Source organism: Nyctereutes procyonoides, unplaced genomic scaffold, assembly GCF_905146905.1.
Source record: "Nyctereutes procyonoides isolate TBG_1078 unplaced genomic scaffold, NYPRO_anot_genome, whole genome shotgun sequence".
Taxonomy (NCBI): domain Eukaryota; kingdom Metazoa; phylum Chordata; class Mammalia; order Carnivora; family Canidae; genus Nyctereutes; species Nyctereutes procyonoides.
The window spans coordinates 37,605,399-37,628,703 of record NW_026575048.1 but is presented as its reverse complement, the minus strand read 5'-3'; the positions used below and the strand labels follow the sequence as shown (position 1 = coordinate 37,628,703).

The following is a 23,305-nucleotide window of genomic DNA, read 5'->3' as shown; positions in this document are numbered from 1 at the left end:
TCCTTTAATTGGCTCCTTTGAATTCTAAATAGGGTTAAACTAGGCTGGCTTTTATCTCTCCCTCCCATCCTAACCAGCATATACATTTAAGGGCTATTTGTCTTGTAATGGTGAAAGAGAAAGCACAGATCATTCCCTTCTCCATCCTCCTCCTTCCCACCCCCCAAAGTCCTAATTATCTTGGCTGATACCCAGAGTTCTGAACAAGACAGAGGATGGGAAGAGGGTAGGCCTACAGAAAAACAAACACACAAAAATAGCAAAATGGAAACCCAGCTAATTGAAACAAAGAATAATTGGACTTTTAAGTTGAATATAATGGATCTGTCTACCACTTGCTCAAAATCTCCCTTGCAATTACAGAATATAAAAATGAGAAGAAATTTATGTTGTGGTTGGAGAATCATGAAGGGTCTGATCAGCAGAAAAAAGACATTTGTGGAAAATCACAAAGATTTATTTTTTTTTAAGATTTAAATTCTGTGATTGAATTGAGGGAGAAACTGAGATCTAGAACCATCCATTCAATTACAAAAATAAGAGGGGTGCTTGGAGTAGCCAATACTAGTTTTCCCCACAAAGCCCTGGAAAACACACATCTCAGACTTATCAGGGACCAGGCTTGGCGATGGGATAACGGTGGGATGGGTACACTGACCAAAGTGGGGTAACACCTAGGCTGCCTCCACTGAGCTTGCACTGACCCTTCAGGCCATGGGGATAGTGATGGATATAAAAAGGAATAAAGTTACAGGCATTCAAAAGCAACAGGATAAAAAATTTTCTGGCAACTAGGAGAAAAAAATGGACAAAGAAAATTAAACCAATCTAGCAAAATTCAGGAAAAGGAAATAAAAGATAAAGAGGAAAGTATTAGGTAAATAGAAATATAAAATAAGGTGGAAAGACTAAGTCCTAATAAAACAATCACAAACTATAATAAATGCTGTTAAGTTATTCAAACTTGAAAATGAGGCAAAAAGATGACTATCAACAAATAATCTCTCCTTGACCGAACTCTACTCAGGGTCCTCTGAGCTCTTTTCTTAAGTGGGCACTAAATTTTGGGCTTCTGGGTTCATCTTTGCATTGTCCAATTTTAGCAAGAATCCTGCTAAGTTAGTATAACTGGAATCCCCCTCCTTGATACCTGACTGTGGTCGACATCTGATGGGCTTCTTCAGCCTTCACCATCCCCAAGCAATGTCTTGTCACCCTGGCTTACCTTCAGCAAGAATCCTGTTAGGTCAATTTAATCAGATCCTTCCTTAAACTGAGTGTTTTCTCTTAGCCATTTTCCAGCTATTGGCTACAAATTCCCACTTCTCCTTGAATTGGAATGGGGTCCAATCTCTCCCTCCCACTGCAGAACCTCATTGCAGTGGTCCCCACATTATCTTGTTTATCCTAAGTTTGCCTTACTTATCTTCAGCCAATGTCTTGAGTAATTGTTTTTTTTAACACTATGTGTCTTTTCGGGGTTATTTGACTTGCTGGAGAAATAAAATTTCTTACATTTAAAAAAATTTATTTATTTATTTGACAGAGAGAGGGAGAGCACAAGCAGGGAGGAGAGGTGGGCAGAGGGAGAGGAAGAAGCAGGCTCCCAGCTGAGCAAGGAGCCCGATGCGGGGTTCCATCTCAGAACCCTGGGATCATGACCTGTGCCAAAGGCAGATGCTTAACTGACTGAGCCACCCAGGCGCCCCTTACATTTCTAATTACAACTGATTAAAAACTGGATTTAAAGAGGTTGGATATTAACCTAGAGAAAACCGATGTCATGAAAATAAATTAATTTTGTCTGAAGAGACAGCTCTAATGCTTATAGTCTTATTGCTGTGTAGGACATTAACCAGTTTTGCATCTTACTTAGTGATCTGATTCTGGCATTGAAAGGTGTGTGTGTATGTGTATGTGTGTGTAGACATATGTCTTCCTTTGAACCAGCTTTATAATCTGGTCTTTTTTTTTAATCATCTGGTCTTATCATTAATAAGTTAAGTGAATCTTTGACACATGTTCATAATATATATGCATGACAACTTTATCTTAATTTTTTAAAAAACTTGTGCCTTAAAGATATAAACGGGAAAATTTTCACAATGGAAAGACAAAAAAGAGTGAACACTACACACAATCCCAGCCATACGCTACTTACATGAGATGGGTCTCAAACAAATACATAAAATGATCAGAGCAACAAATGTAAAGGAGGAAGATGTGTCCAACAACTGCTGACAGTTGGGGCAACAATATATAATATTAGCAACGGGGCAACAATATATAATGTTAACAACATCGAATTAGAAGAAAGAGCACTTTTGGGGATGAAATCTAACATGGTAAGTGACACATGACAACAATCAGTTGTAAGACTGAAGATCCTAGACTGTGGAAATACATTTGTATCAGATTAAGGTTTTATTTTTTTTTTTTGTAGTATCTTCTGGGAGTCATGGCATCAAGGCAGTAGGTTTTGTGACTGCCAGTTTTCCTAAGGACAGGAGATGGGTGGGTCTTGGGACTCAAGGAGGGACCATGTCCCTTGGGACCCAGGGATCAGTAGGGGCTGACAGAGGGGCTCTGGTGGTGGTAGCTGGAAAGGTGGGGAGGGTCAAACTGTAGCTGATATCGTGGATGTTACTGAAAGGGCAGTGCCTCCCAGCCTCTAATCTCTTTTCATGCTCACAGGTGTTCTTGTAGCAGAAACAGTCTGGCCAGGTTGCAGTTATTACATGGAATGAAATGATTTCAACCTATTGTGTCCTTTTCCTCAAAACTCAATGGGCTGGGAATTTTGTTTAGCTTAGCTTGAGTCAGATGCTCACCCCCGAGCTAGGAGACAGTGGGGACTCATGACATTCTCCTCTGACTGTCAGTCAGAAAGGAGAAATTCCTCAAGAGGTCATATCAGGGAGTGCCTGGGTGGCTCAGTGGTTGAGCGTCTGGCTTTCGCTCAAGTCATGATCCCGTTGTAGGATCTGTCCTACATCAGGATCCCTGCAGGGAGCCTGCTTCTCCCTCTGCCTGTGTCTCTGCCTCTCTCTCTGTGTCTCTCATGAATAAGTAAGTAAAATCTTAAAAAAAAAAAGTGAGGTCAGTGTGCTCTTAGAAAAGTCAGGATGCAGTTAGGAAATGGAACATCCTTTGTTGTCTGTTCCTTCTTTGTATTGTGAACCCAAAGCTGGTGAATTACAATATTTTGATTATAGATGAGTTCTTACCATTGTGCTTTCAGTGGCAAACAAATGTCTGGCATCCAGACACATATACATATTTATTGAATAAATGAATGCAATGGATAGGATTGTTTAGGAGTCAGAGCAATTGGTTTTCTCTTTGCTCTGGTGCTCTCTGGTCTTGGGTATTTTCTGAAATCCTGGAAACTGACCATGGTGCTTAAACTGGGATTGTCTTCATGACAGCTGACACTGAAGCCCTGTTAGAATGAATAGAAAATAGACTTGCTGCTTCCTTGGAGGGGTTTTGTAGGTCGTGGACTGTTTGAACTGGAAGAAGCAAACTGTCTAGCTTCATTCATAACAAATAGGAGAAAACTGAGTCTTTAAGGGAGGAAGTGATTCACTCAAGGCTACATAGGTAGAGAAGGACTGGGGTGGGGGAAGAACCAGATGTCTTGCCTCCCAATTAAAGCACCTCCATTACATTTCTTGAGGCACTTGGCAAAATATTTGCAGACCAGGAAAATTCTTTGCACAGTTGCCATCTGGTCCAAGTTGGAGGGGACTTTTTAATACATTTTCTCAAATCTAGTGAAAGAATGAAAAAAAATGACCACATGCAGCAAGGGCATACATTTCTTTCTTCAGCATGACAGCTGCTCTAGGACTCAGTCAGGATACCAAACATAATTTTTAAAGCTGGAAAGAGCTCTAAAACTATTTGAGTTTTATGATTGAGGAAACCAAGGCGCCCTTAATGATACTGAGGTTGCAGGCACACAGTCAGGGTCTAAACCTTTGCTTTTTGAGAACCAGTTCAGGTATTTTCACTAAATGGGGCTGACTGAGCCAATCTGCAGAATGCTTCCGATTGATGCAAGAATAATCATTAGGAAAAAAAAAGAATAATCATTAGGCTGATGAGTGCATTAATTAAGGGAAATAATAGATATTATCCCAAGATTGAGCAATTTAATGTACTAGAAATATATTTTTCATGTATAAAGTTCTGACAGCAGATGGTAAAGTTCTCTTTCACGCTGTCCCTTAGAGACATAGGCTGACAAAGGCTGTCTTCAGCATAAGGCTCCCAGCGTGAATTGCAAGACTACTGATTATGAAAGAAAAATCAATCTCAGAATCACTGCCACTGAATTGGGCTGGAACCAGATTAATATGGAAGCTTTGGGGATGAGGAGCTTTATATACATAATAAAGTGCTTCATTGCTGCCAATTAATTGATGGTCACTTGAGAAGCTGAAAATGGGGTGAACACAAACTCTCTAAGTAGGTCGTGTAATCACTTTGGTGATGTGGTATTTCCCATACTTCCCACATCCTGCCTTCCTTAATGGGATTTTGTAATCATATTCTAATCTTTCTGCTAGCGACCCAACAACTTTAGGCAAGTGACCTCATCCCGGTAGTTCTGTATTCTCCACTGTGGCTTGATACTGAGTATTCAATGATTGCTCTTTGAGTTGAATTCTACCAAACAATCAAAGAAGAATTGGTACTCAGTCTTTCTAAACTCTTTCAAAGAAATAAAAGAGGAGGGGATGTTTTCAAACTCATTTTATGAGGCCAGTATTACCCTAACATCAAAACCAGACAAGGACGTTGCAAGAGAAGAAAATTACAGGCCAATATCCCTGATAAGCACAGATAGAAAAATCCTCAACAACATCTTAGTAAATTGAATTCAACAGTACATTAAAATCATCAGGCACCATGGGATTTCTTTATGAATGAGATTTCTTTATAAATGGGATTTATTCCAATTTCCTAATTGGAAAGGAAAAAGGTAAAATTATCTCTTTATTTGCAGATGACATGGTCCTATACATTGAAAACCCTAAAAATTCTACCAAAGAGCTGTTAGAACCAATAAACAAATTCAGTAAAGTTTCAGGAAACAAAATCAATATACAAAAATCAGTTGTGTTTCCACACACTCATAATGATCTATCAGAGAAATTAAGAAAACAATCTCATTTATAGTAGCATTAAAAAGAACAAATATAATCCAGCACCATGAGAGGACACATTTCTGTTGTTTAAGCCACGCAGTTTGTGGTGCTTATTATGTCAGCCCTGGGACACCCATGCAGGTGCAGAGACCATGAAGAGGATCTTGGGGTCTGAAGAATGGCAGAAAACTGATTGAGTTTTCTTTTTGTGTGTAAATCACAGACCAGGCACTGGAGAAGTTTGTAGCCCAGAAACACAAATAGACATAGATGGATGCCGGCTCTCTCTACAGAAAGACTAGGAAAGGGGCAGCCTGGAAGAGCAAGACATTTAGACGATGTCCACAGAGACAGCCAAATGTCACAGAAAGGATTGTGTCCCACCTTCACTTATGCCAGTAAAGATCAAGTGGGGAGCCTAGCTGGCTACCCTGACCAGGCTGTAAGGAGGTGCCTGACCACCTGCAGGGATGGTGTCTGAGAGGTCTTAGCAGGGAATCAGGACTTTCATCTCTCCTGGGTAGTGAAGTGGTGAGGATGTCCATCCCCCAGTGCCAGCAGAGAGCACACAGGGAGCCTGGCACACAAGGAACTCCTCTCCTGTGTCTTAGTCTGTTGGTTGGGTTGCTATAGCACAAAACTATAGGTGGGAGGGAAGCTTATAAACAACAGAAATATAGCCCTCACAGTTATGGAGGCTGGGAAGTCTAAGATCAAGGTCTGGTAGATTTGGTGCCTGATGAGGGCCTACTACCATGGCTGTCGTTCCGCTGTGTCCTCACAGTGTTAAAAGGGATGGGAGCTCCTTGATTCTTCTAAGGGCACTAATCCCATTCTTGAGGGCTCTGCCCTTTTGACCTAATCACACTCAAAGGCCTCACCTCCAAATATGGTCACCTTGAGCATTAGGTTTTCAACTTAAGAATTTGGGGGGAGGGGAAGAGATGGAGAGGAGCCTGAGTTCTGTCTGGGGCAGCAGTTCTATCCCTGAACCCCTCCCCCAGGTCCTGTGTGGGAAAATACACTCCCTCAAGTCATCAGGCTTCTCTGGTTAGATTCCAACCATGGGTGGTCACATGAAATTTCAACTATACAACTTTCTAATATTTTTCTTGCATTGAGGATTGTGAGTTTGGTCTCTACCTTTTTTTATGTTGAGTCTTTGATTTTGGTTTCAAGATTATTCTCGTCCGATGACATGATTTATATTTCTAAATGATGGTGACTTGCCCTCTTTTACTATCTCCTGTATAAGTTTCTTAAAACACAGAGATTTTTTTGAGGTTTTGGTAAAACTTTTTTTAAAAAAATTTATATATTTATTCATGAGAGACACACATAGAGAAAGGCAGAGACACAGGCAGAGGGAGAAGCAGGTTCCATGCAGGGAGCCTGATGTGGGACTCGATCCCAGAACTCCAGGATCACGCCCTGGGCTGAAGGTGGATGCTCAACCGGGCGTCCCAAGTTTTGGTAAAACTTAATTAACCATACTTTTATCTGGATTTGGACCTTGATTTAAGCAAAGTTATTGTAATGCCAGTGTTTAGAGACAAAGAAGTTTGAATAAAAACTGGGAATTAGATAATATTAGAGGCTTCCTTTTAATTCTGTACCATAGTAGCATAGTAGTTATTTTAAAAAGCCCTCAGTTAGGGCAGCCCTGGTGGCCCAGCAGTTTAGTGCTGCCTTCAGCCCAGGTCATGATCCTGGAGACCTGGGATCGAGTCCCAGATCGGGCTCCCCACTGGGAGCCTGCTTCTCCCTTGGCCTATGTCTCTGCCTCTCTCTCTGTGTCTCTCAGAATAAATAAAATCTTTTTTTAAAAAAATTCCTCAGTTAGCAGTGTACTAAAATTCTTGATGGGGCACCTGGGTGGCTCAGTGGTGGCTTGATGGATTGGCTTCGAAATACTCCAGTGTGTGTGTGTGTGTGTGTGTATGTGTGTGTGTGTGTGTTGTATGTGATCTATCTTTGTGGTTGGCCATTTCTATAAACATTAAAAATGAAAATACTTAGAAAGGAACAGTGTCACATTGCTGACTGACTCACCACAGTAAAGTCGGGGTGCAGTTGTGAAGTTCTGCCAGTAGACAGCAGTGTTATAAACCCAACAAGCCTATATTCTTTGAATTAATGGGTCTTTCAGGGATCCTTGAGGTTTCTAAGTAACAGGTGTTTTTAGTATTACAAACCAGGTCAGATTTCATTTCATTGTTTTTAAACAAAAAGTCATGGTAATATTAGATGAGAAAAAAAATCAGGCACAGAGCAATCATAAGTTATTTTTTAAATAAATGATTTATAAATCTTATAGAGAATTTAGGTAGAATAGTAAAATAAAACCCCTGTAAAGTTATTACCCCTGTATAAACATTTGGTCTTTCTCTCTCTTTCCTTCTGTCTACTTCCATCTTTATTTCTCCATCTCATCTGCTTATCTGTATTTTTAATATTCATATTTTTTTAAAGATTTTTTATTTATTCACTCATTAGAGACACAGAGAGAGAGAGAGCGGCAGAGACACAGGCAGAGGGAGAAGCAGGCTCCATGCAGGGAGCCCGATGTGGGACTCGATCCCAGGTCTCCAGGATCATGCCCTGAGCCGAAGGCAGATGCTCAACTGCTGAGCCACCCAGGCGTCCCAAACATACATATTTTTTACTTAGTATAAAAGTAATACATGTATTTTGTATATAACATATGTAAATGTTTTATATATGCACCTTTACCAATGATTTTGGACTTTGTTTTCTTTTGAAGATTTATTGATTTATTTTAGAGAGAGAGAGAGGGAGAGCGAGAGCACGAGCAGTGGGAGGGGCAAAGGGAGAGGGAAAGAGAAGCTGAAGCCAGGCCGACTTGGGGCTTGATGGCACGACCCTGAAATCACAGCCTGAGTCAAAACCAAGAGTCAGATGCTTAACTGACTGTGCCACCCAGGTGCCCCTTTTGGACTTTGATTTTAAAAAATTATATCATAAAGACCATCATTATAGTTAGTGTAGTTCTAGCTATAGAAAGATTAAGAGAGTTTCTGACTATAACAATAAGCAACATTCTTCAACTGATTATCACTGTATTTTAACTTCTATATGTAGGCAAACTGAACTCCAATAAAAAATATACAAAAAAATAAACTGATGTAGGTTATCTAAAATTATTTTAAGGAAAGACTGTGGAATATGATGTATAGAAATAATACAGACCCTGTCACTGGGCCAACTTGGGTTAAAATCCTTCCTTGTGTGATTGTGGACAAATTATTTTTTTTGAGCTCCAATTTTGTTATTTGAAAAAGGCCTGTAATATGAGCATTTTTATGAAGTAATGACATCTAGAATGAGATGGTTAATGTAAAAGAGCTAGTTTCCTTTCTCAGCAGGTCAAGTTGACTCCAGAATTTGTGCACAAATTAGTCTATTTATAACTTGCTCCTTCCCCCAAATGATTTAATGATCTAAAAAGAAAAGAAAAAAAAAGACAGATTGGACCACATTAAAATGAAACTTTTGCTCTTCCAATGACACAGGTATGAAAATGAAAAGATGCACACTGAAAAAATAGTCATAAATGATGAATGTGAGAAATTGTATACAGAATGTACGAAGAACTCTCCAAGTCAGCAGTAAGAAAACAAACACCCCAATAAAAACTTGGCCAAAAATTTGAACGGATTCCTCACCAAGGAAGATAGACAGTAAAGCCACAATACCAGGCTTGAGTAATGGGAAAGCCCGTACAATGCTGGTGGGGATGCATTTTGGGAAACTGTTGGACAGTTTCTTATACGATTAAGTATACACTTACCTTATGACTCTGCAGTCCATGACTATCTATCTAATCATGCAAAATCAATCCTTGTGTTCACACAGAAGCCTGTACCCCAAAATTTACAGCAAATTCATAATAGTAAAAAATTTGAAACAGCTAAATATCTTTCAATTGGTCACTAGATAAGCAAAGTGTGGTACAGCCATACTGGAGTCTTACTCAGCAATAAAAAGAATATATTACTGAAGACACACAATAAGCTGGATGAATCTTAATGCTTTCTACTAAGTGAAAGAAACCAGACTCAAGGCCTGCACACTGTATAGTTCTGTTTATATGATGTTCTGGAAGAGGTGAACTAGAGGATCCGAAAACAGATCAGTGGTTGAGCGACGCTGGGGAGAGGGGAAATTGACTACAGAGGGATCCAAAGGAGCTTTTACGGGCAATGGGTCTGTTTTCTGCCTTGGATATGGTTGTAGTTACAGAGCTATGTGCTTGCCAAAATTCATAGAACTGTACACTAAAAAAGGTGGATTTTACTGTATATAAGCTATATCTCAGTAAGCGTCATTAAAAAAATGCTGTGATTGAGCATAAAAGCTGGCCTTGAGCTTCTCGGAAGCCAATAAAAAAGAAGTAAATGTGCTAACTTACATACTTCTATCTGAAAGAAAAAGTTCCAGTTCTCTGTGTGACTAAATGTTTTCCTAGTATCAAAATTGAAGACAATTTCTATCTTAGACTGCATAGGAGTTGCGCCTGCGGTATTATCCTAAATATCAATTTCATGGCAAATACAAAAGTGGAATTCATATGACTATTGCCTGTACAAATGTTGACTGTGGATAGAAGACATCATGTGGTAAGGTTGGTGTGTGGCCTGGGAATTGCGTGGAGTTTCCATGGAATGACATTAGAGGGATTTCTCCTGAATGCACCAGAGTTGAGGGGTCACCTCTTAGACTTGCGTGCTCATAAACTCCTGCTGCTGTTTCAGAGCTGGATGCATTCAGCCTAAGGCCAACCCAAAGGCCAATTATTCATTTGCAGCCAAAAGCCTAACCATATAGTGAACTGGATGGTGGTATCCACTGGCCAACACACTTGTTCCCAGCTTGAGGAGGCAATGGTGGAGTAGTTGTTGGAATATCAACTCAGAGATTTGATTAGAGCACTGACTTTGTATTTTATGAACTGAGTGTGACACTGGGTAAATTGCCTAACTTTCCCTAAGCCTCAAATTTCTGAAATGTGGGAATAATAATACCTTTCTTGTAAAGGTGCTGTGAAGAGTACATAAAATAGTATATATTTTAGTATTATATGTACTCTTCAGTGCCAAGGCATGTAATAAGTTCTTATACATACTGATTTTCACTGGTTAGCCCCACTTACAAGGGAAGCAAATTTACAGATAGGTGATTGATGAGCAATAGGTCTTTTGGGTTATACTCCTTTGTAATCAGAGTGATCTTAAAAAAAAAAAAGGAAACTAGATGTAATTATTCCCCTGTTTAAGACTCTTCAAAAATTTCACATTGCAGTTAGAAACTCCTCGTCATGTTCTTACAGGCGTATACCAGTTGTTCTCATTTTTGGCCATCACGGTTGGAATCTCCTGGGGGAAATTTAACTACTGATGTCTGTTTTTCACCCCTAGGGATTCTTATAGAATTGATCTGGATGGTGACTGGGCATTGAGGTGTTCATGAACTCTCCAGGTGATTCCAGTGTGATCGATCTGATCCCACCCTACTGTCTAACTGCCTATCTTACCACATCTCCTCTCCCTCTGCTCCAGCCACCAAGCCTCCTTTCCGATCTTTGGGTTGAGTCTTTTTTCCCCTCAGGAAGACCTAAAGCTTCTTCACTACTGAGCCAGATGCTACCAACATTTCCACACCAACCCCAGATTCTATCTTTTATGACGCTGGCCCCTGGTCAGAACATGGTGTCCTCTTTCAAATCAGAAATCTGGAATTTTGGAAGGATGGTAGTTTAACAATTAGAATCTTGCATCTTTATATATCAATTACAAAATTCACAAAGCTAGTTGGGTCTTCATAGTGAAGATGTATAAGTGTGAGGTATTCAAAAATCATCCAGACTCTTTAGAATCCTTTATGCAGGGTCAGGACTAGAGTGAGGCAGGCGAGGCATTGGCTTCAGGCACAAAATTTAAGGGGGTACCAAAAAAAATCTCTTTAGTAATTCAGATAAATAATATTTTAATGCAATGTTTAAACATCAAAATTTCTGCAAAAAATCCATGATGAAAAAGATGTCAGAATTGGAAGGAAAGACTGGCTCTGTCTTGTGAATAAAGAAATATCAGTGGGGTCTGTTTTATTTAGTTGCTGTAGTGTACTTGAGAGAAGTTGATTCTGTGTGCTTTCTTGGGGTGTGTTTCTCAAGTTAGGGTGATAGGGATTTCCAGAAGCATAAACTTTGTGACAAAAATATTTTACAGTAAAACAAATGGACCAGTCGTGGGAAAGAATGCAAAATTTCTATGAAAGGTTAAAAGAAATCAAACAGAAAGCTGAGGAAATATTTCCTCAGAAAGCTTTAGGGTTAAGTCCCTGGAAGATCCGGATTTTGTTTATTTTGGCAGTAGGTATGGTCATGAGTGTGAGAGGCTTGGTCATAAAGCTTGTAACGATAGAACGTCAGCATACAAGACAGTAGATAGAGTTGGAATAATGTGCAGATTAGCTTGTGGCTATCCTTGGCTGCAAACGGGAAGGGGGCTTGGAATATGGGATGAGCCTCAAGTCTGATGATCTTCATAAATGACCTTACACAAAGTTTCCTGACTGAGTACCTGCTTACCTAGTGTAAAATGAAAATGTTGGGACAGATGAGGTGTAAGATTCTTTTTAGTTTTAATATTCTGAGATATTTTAGGGGCAGTTGGGTGGCTCAGTCGGTTAAGCACCTGACTTGATTTCTGCTCAGGTCAGGATCTCAGGGTCCTGGGATCAAGTCCTGCGTGTTGGGCTCCCTGCTCAGCGCGGAGTTGGCTTAAGATTCTTTCTTCTTCTCCCTCTCTCTACCCCTCCCCTGCCGCTCACCCGCACTTTCTCTCTCTCTCAAAAAAAAATTTTTTTTTTCAAAAAAAAATTCTGAGATATTTTGAAAGACAAAGGCTCCTGAGCCATTTCTTGTAACTTGTAATGCATGAATGTGACCAGCAGAGGGAAGCAAGTTCTCCCTTCCCACCTCCGCCCGCTGGCCTGCCTTTTTGTTTTGTTTTGTTTTGTATATTTTTTATTGGAGTTTGATTTGCCAACATAAAGCATAACACCCAGTGCTCATCCCGTCAAGGGGCCCCCGTCAGTGCCCATCACCGAGTCACCCCATCCCCCAGCCCACCTCCCCTTTCTCTATCCCTTCTTCGTTTCTCAGACTTAGGAGTTTCTCATGTTGTCACCCTCTCTGATATTGGCCTGCCTTTTTGAAAATGTAATCTTCCAAACTTCCCCTTCATCACTCAGGGAGGATTTGTGGTCCTAGAAAGGAAACTGAACCATTTGATAACAACCAGCCCTAAAAGAGATTTTCCTTTTCTTTTAAAATTTTGTTTTACTTTTACATCTGCAAACTAAAAAGACATTCTTAAAATATTTTCTTGGCTCTGGGACTCCACTCTCTCTTGGTTCAGCTCCTGCCTCACTGAACACTCCTCTCTGTCTCTTGCTGGTCCCTGCTCAGCTCTCTGACCTCTACATATTACCTGGCAGGGCCTGGTCCGTGTTCATCTATTTACACTCATGGCCCAGTGACCTCACTCTGTATCCAAATTCCCATCCGTATTCTAGACTGCTTTGCTGAGCTCCAGACTCACATATCCATCTGCCCCAGGGACATTGCCACTTGGACATCTAGCAGAACAAAATCCAATATGTCTAAGTCAAAGTCCTGATTTCTGTCTCCTCCCCCAAAGTTGTTTCCCTTACCTTTCCCCATCTCAGTAAATGACATTTCAAATTTTCTAGTTGTCTAGGTCTTTCATTTTGCTGTCATGCCTCTCATCCAATATGTCATCAGAATGTATTTGTTCTACAATTAAAATATGAGCTGAATCTAACCACTCTTCACTACAGCCACTCCAGGGCCTCTTGACTAGATTACCAAGAAGGTAGATGTGTTCTGGACTGGATATAAGTATAAAAGGATGTTAAAATGCGACTTTTTTGGTGTTTGCTTTGTAAGATGTCCCAGACGTCTATAATAATATAATAAGTATCAAATGGACAAGCTTCTTATATTACCTGACACTGAGTTACTTCATATATCTGTGGGATCTTTATATATCTGCAGGATCAAATTGCCATAGCTGTTCTCAGCTAATTTCCCTGACTGTGCTAGGTACACAGGTAGCAGCTACAAGGTCCAATTTATCTGGATGGAATCTCATGCTTCTCCTCTTGGCAAGCTTGGTCACTTTGCTCATATGTCCTGGATGTGACTGTGGAATTTTGTGGACTGATGGTACAATTTTGACACATTTTGTTTTTACCAGATCCATAAAGGAAATCATGAGTTTCCCAGACTTTAAGGTATATCTTCAGTGTAGAACATTTATATTAAATGTATGGAAATTATAATTTAAAATTTGTACTAAAATACATTTATTCATCCTAAAAAAGCCACTTTGCTAGTCCCAGTCATAGTTTGAGTTTATGCCTTTTTTTGCAATACATTCCAGACTCATTATTTCTGAGGATTAATAAATTATTTGGAAGATTATCGAAGTACACACTTAGCTTAGTGTATGAAATTGACTGGTGACCCATTAATATGCTGAGGCATCGTATAGTTGTAAGCTTCTTCTACAACCACCCCACCCGCAATTCAAAAGGGAGACACGAAGTCTCCATTGGGTGGGAGAGCCATCAGGGACCCAAATCTGCCAGATTATTGGCTTTAGAGATTAAAAGGCTAGTGAAAAGGTGATAGGTGGAGAGGATTTCAAGTAATGTTAAAAAGTGACAATTCAATGGGTTGGCCTGATTCCCTGTCCACTAGGGTTAACCATTCCATAGCAACAACGATTCCTTTTCCTAGGAATGAGGGTTTCTCAGGGGCTGGGATTTCAGTGCTAAAACTGAAAAAGTCTTGTGATGGTTGGTCATCCTATCTATCTGTGCACTAGTCTCTGCCCTTGAGAGGAGGCTGAGTTCAGGGAAGGGGAAAGAGATAGAAATGAAGACAATTTGTATTTCTGTGACCCATAGTAATTCAGGGACAGAGTGGAACATTTAAAAACACAATTGGATTTTCTTTTAAATTTTTTTTGGTGGAGAAGGGAGAGAATTGGAGAGTACAGACGTACACCATATTGTTTTGACTAGATTTCTGATATATGCAACCAGCAGTTGAGTCTTACCCAAGAGAACTTTGAGAAAATAAGAGAAGTAAGTAATGAGAATGGTCCATTGAGAGGACAGTGGGGAGACGGAAACAAGTGTCATGACTGGAATTCTTACAGGCTTAAGTGATAGAACATGAGGCATGTGGAGAGTGTTCTCACCTCAGTCAAGGTTCTCCAGAGAAACAGAATCAGTAAAATATACAGAGAGAGGGATATTCTGAGAATTGGGAGTGTGGGGGTTGGCAAGTCCAAAATTCGTAAAGCAGGCTGGTAGGCTGGAAATTCAGGTTGATATTAATATTGCAGCCCCAAGTTCAAAATCTGTGGGCTGGAAAGTCAGGCCCAGTTTCTCTGTTGCTTTTTAAGGAACAATTGCTTCTCCTTTGGGAAACCTCAGTCTTGGTTCTTAAAGGCTTCAACTAATTGGATAAGCCACCCCCCCTTAATGGAGATGTTCTGTATAGATAAATGTTTTTGTGACTTGTCTCTTGTAACCAGCCACCTGGGCCTGCATCTACTTTTGTGAGACTTTTGCTATGTGAATAACCTTGGGAGCCTAATTGTTTAAAATATATTATCTGGCCTCCAGGTCTGGCCCTTCTTCTGGATGCCAATAGCTACACATCTTGTCTCACATACCCTCCTGCTCCAGGCTGGGCTGGCCTCTGGAATGGAATCCAGGAAAGGAGGCAGATAAACATAGCCCAGGCTCCTTAAAAATATATAAACATGATAACATGGAAATGCGGCTCGCTCCAAACTGCACGTAGGTGAACAAATGTTTAATTTCAAACTCTGTTATTTGCCCTGTAAATATGGACCTTAAAGGGACAGTCAGTTGGAAGTCTCACCTGAGGGGAGGATGCTTCACCTGGTCCTCAAAGCTGGCTGCTTCCACTGGGCTCCCCCAGCTAATGAGGTTGGACATTGTAAATACCCAATTTGCTGTAACTTCCCTTTATTCTCATTTATTGCCTAGTATTACCTTTATCTATGTTGAGATTTCTTTCCTCTTCGGTTTCTATTAGGTTTCTATAATAATAATAAAGTTTTTTTTCTTTTTGGAAACCAAAACACTGCTATTGTGAATCTTTTGTGCAGAACAGGAGGGTAACTGTGTCATGCAAAGTCTACTAATTTAGATGTTAATCACACTAAAAGATACCTTCACAGCAACATCTAAACTGGCATTTGATCACACAACTGGACGCCTGAGCCTAGTTAAGTTGATGCATAAAACTAGCCATCACAAGGGCCGAATTGAGGGCCTGAATGATGGGGGAATTGACCCTTTGTGAGGTTGAGGTATGGATCCCCAGGTAGGGTTTACTTGATACAGGGTATAGCTGGGTCTTAGGAAATTGCTCATGCCAAGAAGCAGTGCAGAAGCCACATGGACACCCATAGAACACCCAGTGTGCCACCTCATAGAGTAAGCATCAGATATCTGCCCCACTCAGAGAAAAGATTGCAAAAGTATCAGTAGTTGGACTTGTAGTATGTCTGAAGCCACAGTAGCCTATGCCCTCCTTACCATGACTGCATGCTTGGGTTATTAAGGAAATTCCATGCCTGCCCCTCCCTCTGCTCAAGAATGGACAGCAGGACTAGGAACTGGATAAGAAAAGTTTTTCTGGTACCCAAGCAACCCTGACCTAACTTCTCAAACCACTGGATGGAACTAAATTTTCTTGAAGGCACCTACATATCATTAATTGGTTAATTTCACACAAAATAGAAATATTGAATTGAAAAAAAATTAGAATAACTAAAATTGAGGATTCAGATTTCTCCTTGCTCAAATTAGGGTCCTGCATGTCTCCCCAAGAGAGTAAATTCTGGGCATGTCTTCCAGCTCTCTGATCCTTGCACAGCCCTGGAAACCAAGTTAAAGTATTTGCAGCATCCTCAGACATTTGCAGGATAAAAATGGCTTTAGAGCTTGACATTTTCTGGTTAGAGATTTTATAAAAAGTTGGGCCCAAAGTTCTCCACTTTCTTTCTGTGCCTTCTCATTCTTTCCCCCATCCCTCCCTTCCTCCCATTGTTTGTTTGTGTCTCAGCATATTTTATTGTTTCCAGGGTCATTGATATGAAGAACCAAACTCATCATTTCTGGAAACTGAACCCACTTAAAAACACTTTTGAATTTAAAATAGAAGCTCTTCATTAGCTCTTGTAGCAGTTTGTCATTGTAGAACTTCTAAATTTTTCTAAGAGCTCCTAAGTTGATTTTTGTGTTTTCTATTTTGGTGATATTTTTGGTTCTTTAGATTTACATTGGATACTTTCACAACCCACTGCTCATAGGGTTTGCTCCTTTACTCACAGATGGCTTTGCATAGGCCCTCCAGGTCCTGACCAGCTGCTTGGGTTTTATTAAAGGGTCCTTTGCTAGGTGAGCTGAGCTACATCGGGCAGGTGGGCAGGGACAGGAAGATGGTGTCTCAGAGGCAGGTCATCATATTTCTGTTGCCGTGGGTCTCAGGTGAGAAATTTAAAAGTGCCATAATCCTTTTGGAGTAGTGTCATTTTGGAGTTAATTTTTTTTTTTAAAGATACATTGAGAAATACTGGCTATTTCCAAAATAGACCCAATTAGGTGCTGACATGTAGGACCATTAGAAAGCATGTTAACAATGACATATTTCAGAGTGTCTGTGATAAAGTGTGTATGTATCATCATTATCTATTTGTGGTTGCAGGTGTCTGTGGGGACATCACGATGACTCAGTCTCCAGGCTCCCTGGCTGTGTCTCCAGGTCAGCAGGTCACCACGAACTGCAGGGCCAGTCAGAGCGTTAGCGGCTACTTAGCCTGGTACCTGCAGAAACCAGGACAGCGTCCTAAGCTGCTCATCTACTTAGCCTCCAGCTGGGCATCTGGGGTCCCTGCCCGATTCAGCAGCAGTGGATCTGGGACAGATTTCACCCTCACCATCAGCAGCCTCCAGGCTGAAGATGTGAGGGATTATTACTGTCAGCAGCATTATAGTTCTCTTCCCACAGTGTTTCAGTCTTGCACACAAACCTCCTCCCCAGGGCTGCAGGTCAGGGAGGCTTTGCTGCACCAGCTGCTTCCTCCTGGCCAGCCCTGAGCATGTGCTTCCCTAGCTGCCTGAGAAAAGTCATCTCTCCTGACTTACTCCTTGGAGGCTTTGTAAGGCCCAGCAGAAAATGAAGGGAGTTGGGTTTTGCTGCATCCCTTTTTGTGGGAGATAAGTGAAGACAAGTGCTTGAAGCCGTCTTGGGGGTGCTGTCAGGAGTTTTTGCGCCCTGGGAACCTGCACATTTCCCACTGCCAACTGGCATGACTGAGTCAGTATGGTCTGTGTCTAGCCTCTGGTGAAGGGGCTCGTGAACTTTGCACCCTGATGGATCTGTTCTCCCTTCCTGCGCCTCTTTGACTCTGGGACATTTCTCTTTTTATTTCCTTTTTCTCTTTATCTCCTTTCTTCACTCCTATCACCATCCACTTCTGGGCCTTCCCAGTATGAAACCTTTGAGCTTTCCTATCAGAATCCCCACATGGAACGTAGTACCGTCTCGTTTTTTCCTTCCATGGGCCCTGTTCTCCACCTTTTTGGGCGGTGTCTCTGACATTCGTTTCTGCTCTATCTCCTTTCGTACCTCCCTTCTTTCTCCTCTTCACTTCTCCAAGGCATATTCATTCTTGCAAAGGCAATTCTCTCATTCTTTTTTTTCTTTTAGATTTATTTATTTATATATTTGAGAGAGAGAGAGAGAAAGAGAGAGAGAGTAGAGGTGGGGACAGAGGGAGAGGGAGATAATTTCAAGCAGACTAACTGTTGAGTGCCAAACTTGACCTAGGGCCTGAGATCATGACCTGAGCCAAAACCAAGAGTGGGACACTCAACCGACTGAGCCCCCTAAGTGCCCCAAATCTCTCATTCTTTAACCCTGTCTCTTGAGGAACATGGGGTGCTGTTCCTCAGCACCTTTTCTCACCATTTGTCACCTTTTTCTTTAAAGTCATCCCTTGGGCATTGAGTTCTAATCTTGTGACTGAAGGAAATTACAGCTCTAAGTGTGTAACTTGAGTTCCTTGGAAAACATTTTATTAACATGTCCATTTCCATGTGAAAACAGAAAAATTCCAAGCATCTTAGTATTATTTCTTTGCCTCTTTCTGAAATACATGGGTTGATAATGAACCTTAGCTTTGGGCAGTACCCCAGCAAACCTGGTTAGTACGCTCCAAATACTCTTATTTACAAAACAGCTGCTCATAATAATTAGAAATAGATTTCAAGGATTGATATTAAGAGATCCATATCATTCATTATTCAAGATATGTTTTCTGAGTGCTTCCTATGTGTCAAGGACAAAGACATCTGCTTTTGTCCCAGCTAGGAGAGCCAGACAAGAAACAACAGCATCAGTAAATATTTACTATGTTTTATTGGGCGTGTTATAAAGAAAAGTAAAGAGAGGAAGAGAATAAAAGCTGGCTGGGGTAAGAGTGAGTAGAAATTTAAAATCAGATGATGTATTGGTTAACTGTCATGTAATAAATCAGCCACAAAATGCAGTGGCTTAAAATGTTAGCATTTTTATTGCTGTCATGTTTATTGGTTGGCTGAGTAGCTCTGTTAATATGCGCCAGGCCTGATTGATCGTGGCTGGCTTGCTCCTATGTTTAAAGTTAGCTGACAGCTCAATTGGGTGCTCCTGATATAGAAAGGCTCACATGTCTTTCATCTCTTTCACATTTTTGTGTTCGGCTGACCATTAGCCAGGGTTGTCTGGGTGACTGGGCCTCCTGTCTTTCATCATCTGACAGGCTAATCCCAACCTTCCATGACAGTTAGCAGGGTCCTGAATGAGAAAGTAAAAGCACATAAGATATCTTGAAGCCTAACCTTATTATTGACACAATGTCCCATTTGGTGTGTTCTAATGATTGATGCAGTTGATCCCATTGAAGGAGAGGGCAAATAGGCCCTAGCTCTTGATTCAGAGGAACTGCAAAGTTACATTGCAAAAAGTATGGGTAAAGGGAGGGATAAAGAATGGGGAGTCATTTTTATAATCAGTCTACTACAGATAGCCATGAAAGGCTGCACTGAGAAGGCATAACTTAATGTTTTAATGTGAGAAGGAAGTGAACCATAGAAACATTTCCAGGCAATAGAGTTGTAATGGTTCTAGTTAGAGGAAACAGCACATTTCTTTCTTTCTTTCTTTCTTTCTTTCTTTCTTTCTTTCTTTCTTTCTTTCTTTCTTTCTTCTTTCTTTCTTTTCTTCTTTCTTTTTCTTAAGATTTTACTTATTTACTCGTGAGAGACACAGAGAGACAGGCAGAGACATAGGCAAAGGGAGAAGCAGGCTTCTCACAGGGAGCCTGACATGGAACTCGACCCCCAGACTGGGATCATGCCCTAAGCCAAAGGCAGGTGCTCAACCACTGGGCCACCCAGGCTTCCCAAAACAGCACATTTCTGAGGCAGGACTATTATCAGCATGTTGGGGAAATAGAAGGAAACTAATATTGCTAACATGAAGTGTACAAGGGGGAGAGTGGTGCAAATGAGATCAAAGAAATAAAGAGGAAGCCACCTTATATAGGACTTTGTAGGCTTCTCTAAGAATTTGGCTTTTATTTTGAAAGATGTGGTAAGTGGAAGAGTTTTGAATAGAGCAGGACATAATTTGATACATAGTTTAACAGGATCCCTTTAGGAGGCAAGACTGGAAAGATGGCAATTGGGAGGCCATTGTTGTCATCCAGGCTAGAGAGGATGACAGCGTGGGTCTGTGGAGGCAAGGAGTGGTATATTTTGAAGATAGAGATAGCAATATGCTGATCATTTTGAGAAGGATTGTGAGAGAAAGAGAGGTCTCAAAGTGACCCCAGAGTTTTTCTCTGAGTACTAGAAGGGTGGGGTTGCCATCTGTTTGTATAGAGAAGACTGTGGGATTTGGGGAGGAAGATCAGGAATTTGGTTTTAGACATTTTAAGTTTGAGATGCATATTAGACCTCTAAGTGCAGCTGTCAAGTAGGCCACTGGATATAAGAATCTAGAGTTCAGGGAGATAATTGCACTGGGGCTTGGAATATGATAACTGATAGAAAGAGCATTGACTAGATCAGAGGCCTAGGGGCTGAGCTCTGAGGCAGGGGAGATGAACAGGAACCAGCAAAGGAGTCTGTGTAGGAGGAGCAGCATGGAAGGCCAGTAAGGTAGTGTGATTCCCTGTAGCTCAGAGCAAAAGATATATGAAGGAGGAGGGTGTTGTCAACGTGTTAAATGCTGCTGCTGGGTCTAGTGAGACGGGGACCAGCATGTGGCCATTGGACTTGGCAATGCGGAGATCACTAATGACCTTGAGAAGGGCAATTTCAATGAGATGGTGGAGGTAAAAGCTTGAATGTAGAAAGTTCAAGAAAGAATATAAGATCTGGGAATGATGACTCTAGGCAGCTGTTTCAGTGAGCTTTATGGTAAAGGAGAAAAGTGAAACAGACTATAACTGGAAGGAGATGCGATGACTTTAAAAGGATGCTTGCGTACTGATGGAAATGATGCTAAAGAGAGAGCACTGGTAATTCAGGAAAGAGGGAGAAGTGCCAAGCAATGCCATTGAGGAGGTAAGAAGTATGGGATACGAGAGAGTAGCCTCAGATGGGAGGGCTGGCTGCCTCTCTACAGTGCTGGGAAGGAAGGCAGAGTGTGGCAATACCCATATCAGCAGATCAGAAGATGAATGGGCAGCCCAGGGATGTTCTCCTCTGAGCCTCTCTCTTATAGGAAATAGGAAGTAGGGTATTTGGCTTTCAGTCAGGATGAGGAGGAGCAGTTAGAACTTGAAGAAAGAAAGAAGGAGAAAGACTGAAGACTGACTAGACCAGGGAAATGAAGTATGACTGTGGGGCAGGATGAAGGGTCCTCAAGAGATTCATGACCATGAATCAAAGTTGGAGAAGTCAGAATTGCTGTGTGGTTTTCTTCAGCAGGCATGGGGAGGTTTGGGATTTTGCTACATGAAATGAAATAATGGAAGGCCAAGGAAGTTCTTGTGTATAAGGGAGCCATTATAATGAAGGATCATAGAAATTGAACTGTAGAAGGGGGGAAATGAGATTATGAGGGGCTTAGGGACAGAGAAAATGTGGAAAGGTCAATAGATTTATTAAAAGCTAATTTTCATACAACAGTGAACTTATGACTCTCGTGGAGATATAATAATGATGAACACAGGTTATTTGACTCACCTGATGTGAAGGAACTAGGAAGATGTAACTGGTTCAAAGAAAAAGTCAAAACACACAGATATATATGAAGTAAAGGAATGAACTGCAGATAGAGGCAAAGTGATTTTCCAAGGTGAGATAAGAAGTCAATCAAATCATTACTAGACAGGACAGAATCATGGATCTATCAGTTACCAACAATTTATAATGGCTTGGAAGATAGCTCAAAGACAATGGCCACAGGTAGACTCTGATAACCTGGAGAGGTATGCTACAGACGTGCTGGATTTTCCATGGAAACACGACATATATTTTTCCTATAGATTTCAGGTCTTAACTAATGAAAGCTAGAAAGTACTGGCTGTGGCATATCCAGTGGAATGAGCTTCAGAGCTCTTAGAAGTGGCCAAGGCTGAGATGCTCAACATCTTTTTTTTTTAAGATTATTTATTTATGTATTTGAGAGAAAGAGAGAGAGCATGCAAGAGAGAGCAAGCATGAGCAAGGGGAGGGGCAGAAGGAGAAGTGAGAAATAGACTCCTGCTGAGGAGGAAGCCTGAGATGGGGCTCAATCCCATGGCCCCTGGATCATCATCTCAGCTGAAGGCAGATGCTCAACTGAATGAGCCACTCAAGCACCCCTGAGATCCTCAACATTTTAATGATGGAGAACTTGTCATTATTTTCCAATGATGTGTCAAGGATGGCCATGAGAGTGAGAGTAAGTGATCAAGACTGTGGGGAAGAGACAATTGGAGGAGGATCAGCCAAACAACTGAGAGAATAGGATAATGAAAGGATTCTATATGAATATATTGAAACCACCAGGAATTGCCACAGGCATGTGAGAGGCTCTAGGAGGTGGGAACTAAAATATTCCAGAAATGAGGAGAGATTTTGGGGCTGGTGTATGTCTGCAATAAAGAGTGACACTGATGACATAGCCTACCTATATTGATTTCAAAGATTGTTCTTCCACTTTCTAGCTCAATCTAGAGGTGTAGAAGTGGCTGAAGAGGGCAACAGGAGCTCCCCAAGAAGGCTGCAGAAGAAGCACAAAAGCCCAGGGAGCTTTTAGAAGAGACACAGGCTACCATGCAGGTCAGTGGTTCAGGAGGTGTAAATTGGGGAGAAGATTTTCAAGCACTGAGTCTTTTATCTTTCACATCTTCCATAAATTTGTTTGCCACTCTCTTATAATCTACTTTGCTGTTCTTTTTAAACTTAAAACATTTTTTAATGATAAAAGAAACCTGTTCTTTGCTCCTGGTTTTGTACTGGAAGACTTTTTTTTTTAATGTTAAAAATGTGTTGGGAAAAAAATAATGTGCATTGGTTCTAGCACAAGGATAGACTGAGATCTAGTGTTTTCTCCTTCCTGAGATGTTTTCTGTGGGATATAATTTGAATGGCAAAGTAGGGAAATAGGGATGCTCAGCAGATGGTGACTATAAACTCTCACCTAGATAGGAGGTTCTGCGTGGGGAAAGCAGTTGGACATAATAGGAAGGGTGGTCAGAACCTGAGTTGGAGTTCCAACTGGAGAGGAACTCCTCTGGAGAGGCCCAGATCGGTGCTGACATGACTAGCCCAAGGCCCAGAGAGAGGTCTGAAGTCAGATTTAAAGGAAGTGAATGGAAAGATAGAGAAAGAGAACACTTTCTTTTTTTTTTTTTTTAAAGATTTTTATTTATTTATTCATAGAGATACAGAGAGAGAGGCGGAGACACAGGCAGAGGGAGAAGCAGGTTCCATGCAGGGAGCCCGACGTGGGACTC

At 41.1% G+C, this 23,305-nt stretch overlaps 1 gene segment (V, D, J or C); it reads right to left on the bottom strand.

The window, feature by feature from the left end:
- The window catches only part of LOC129511091 (Ig kappa chain V-III region MOPC 321-like), a 161,590-nt gene that overhangs the window by 8,752 nt on the left and 129,533 nt on the right, over positions 1–23,305 (bottom strand).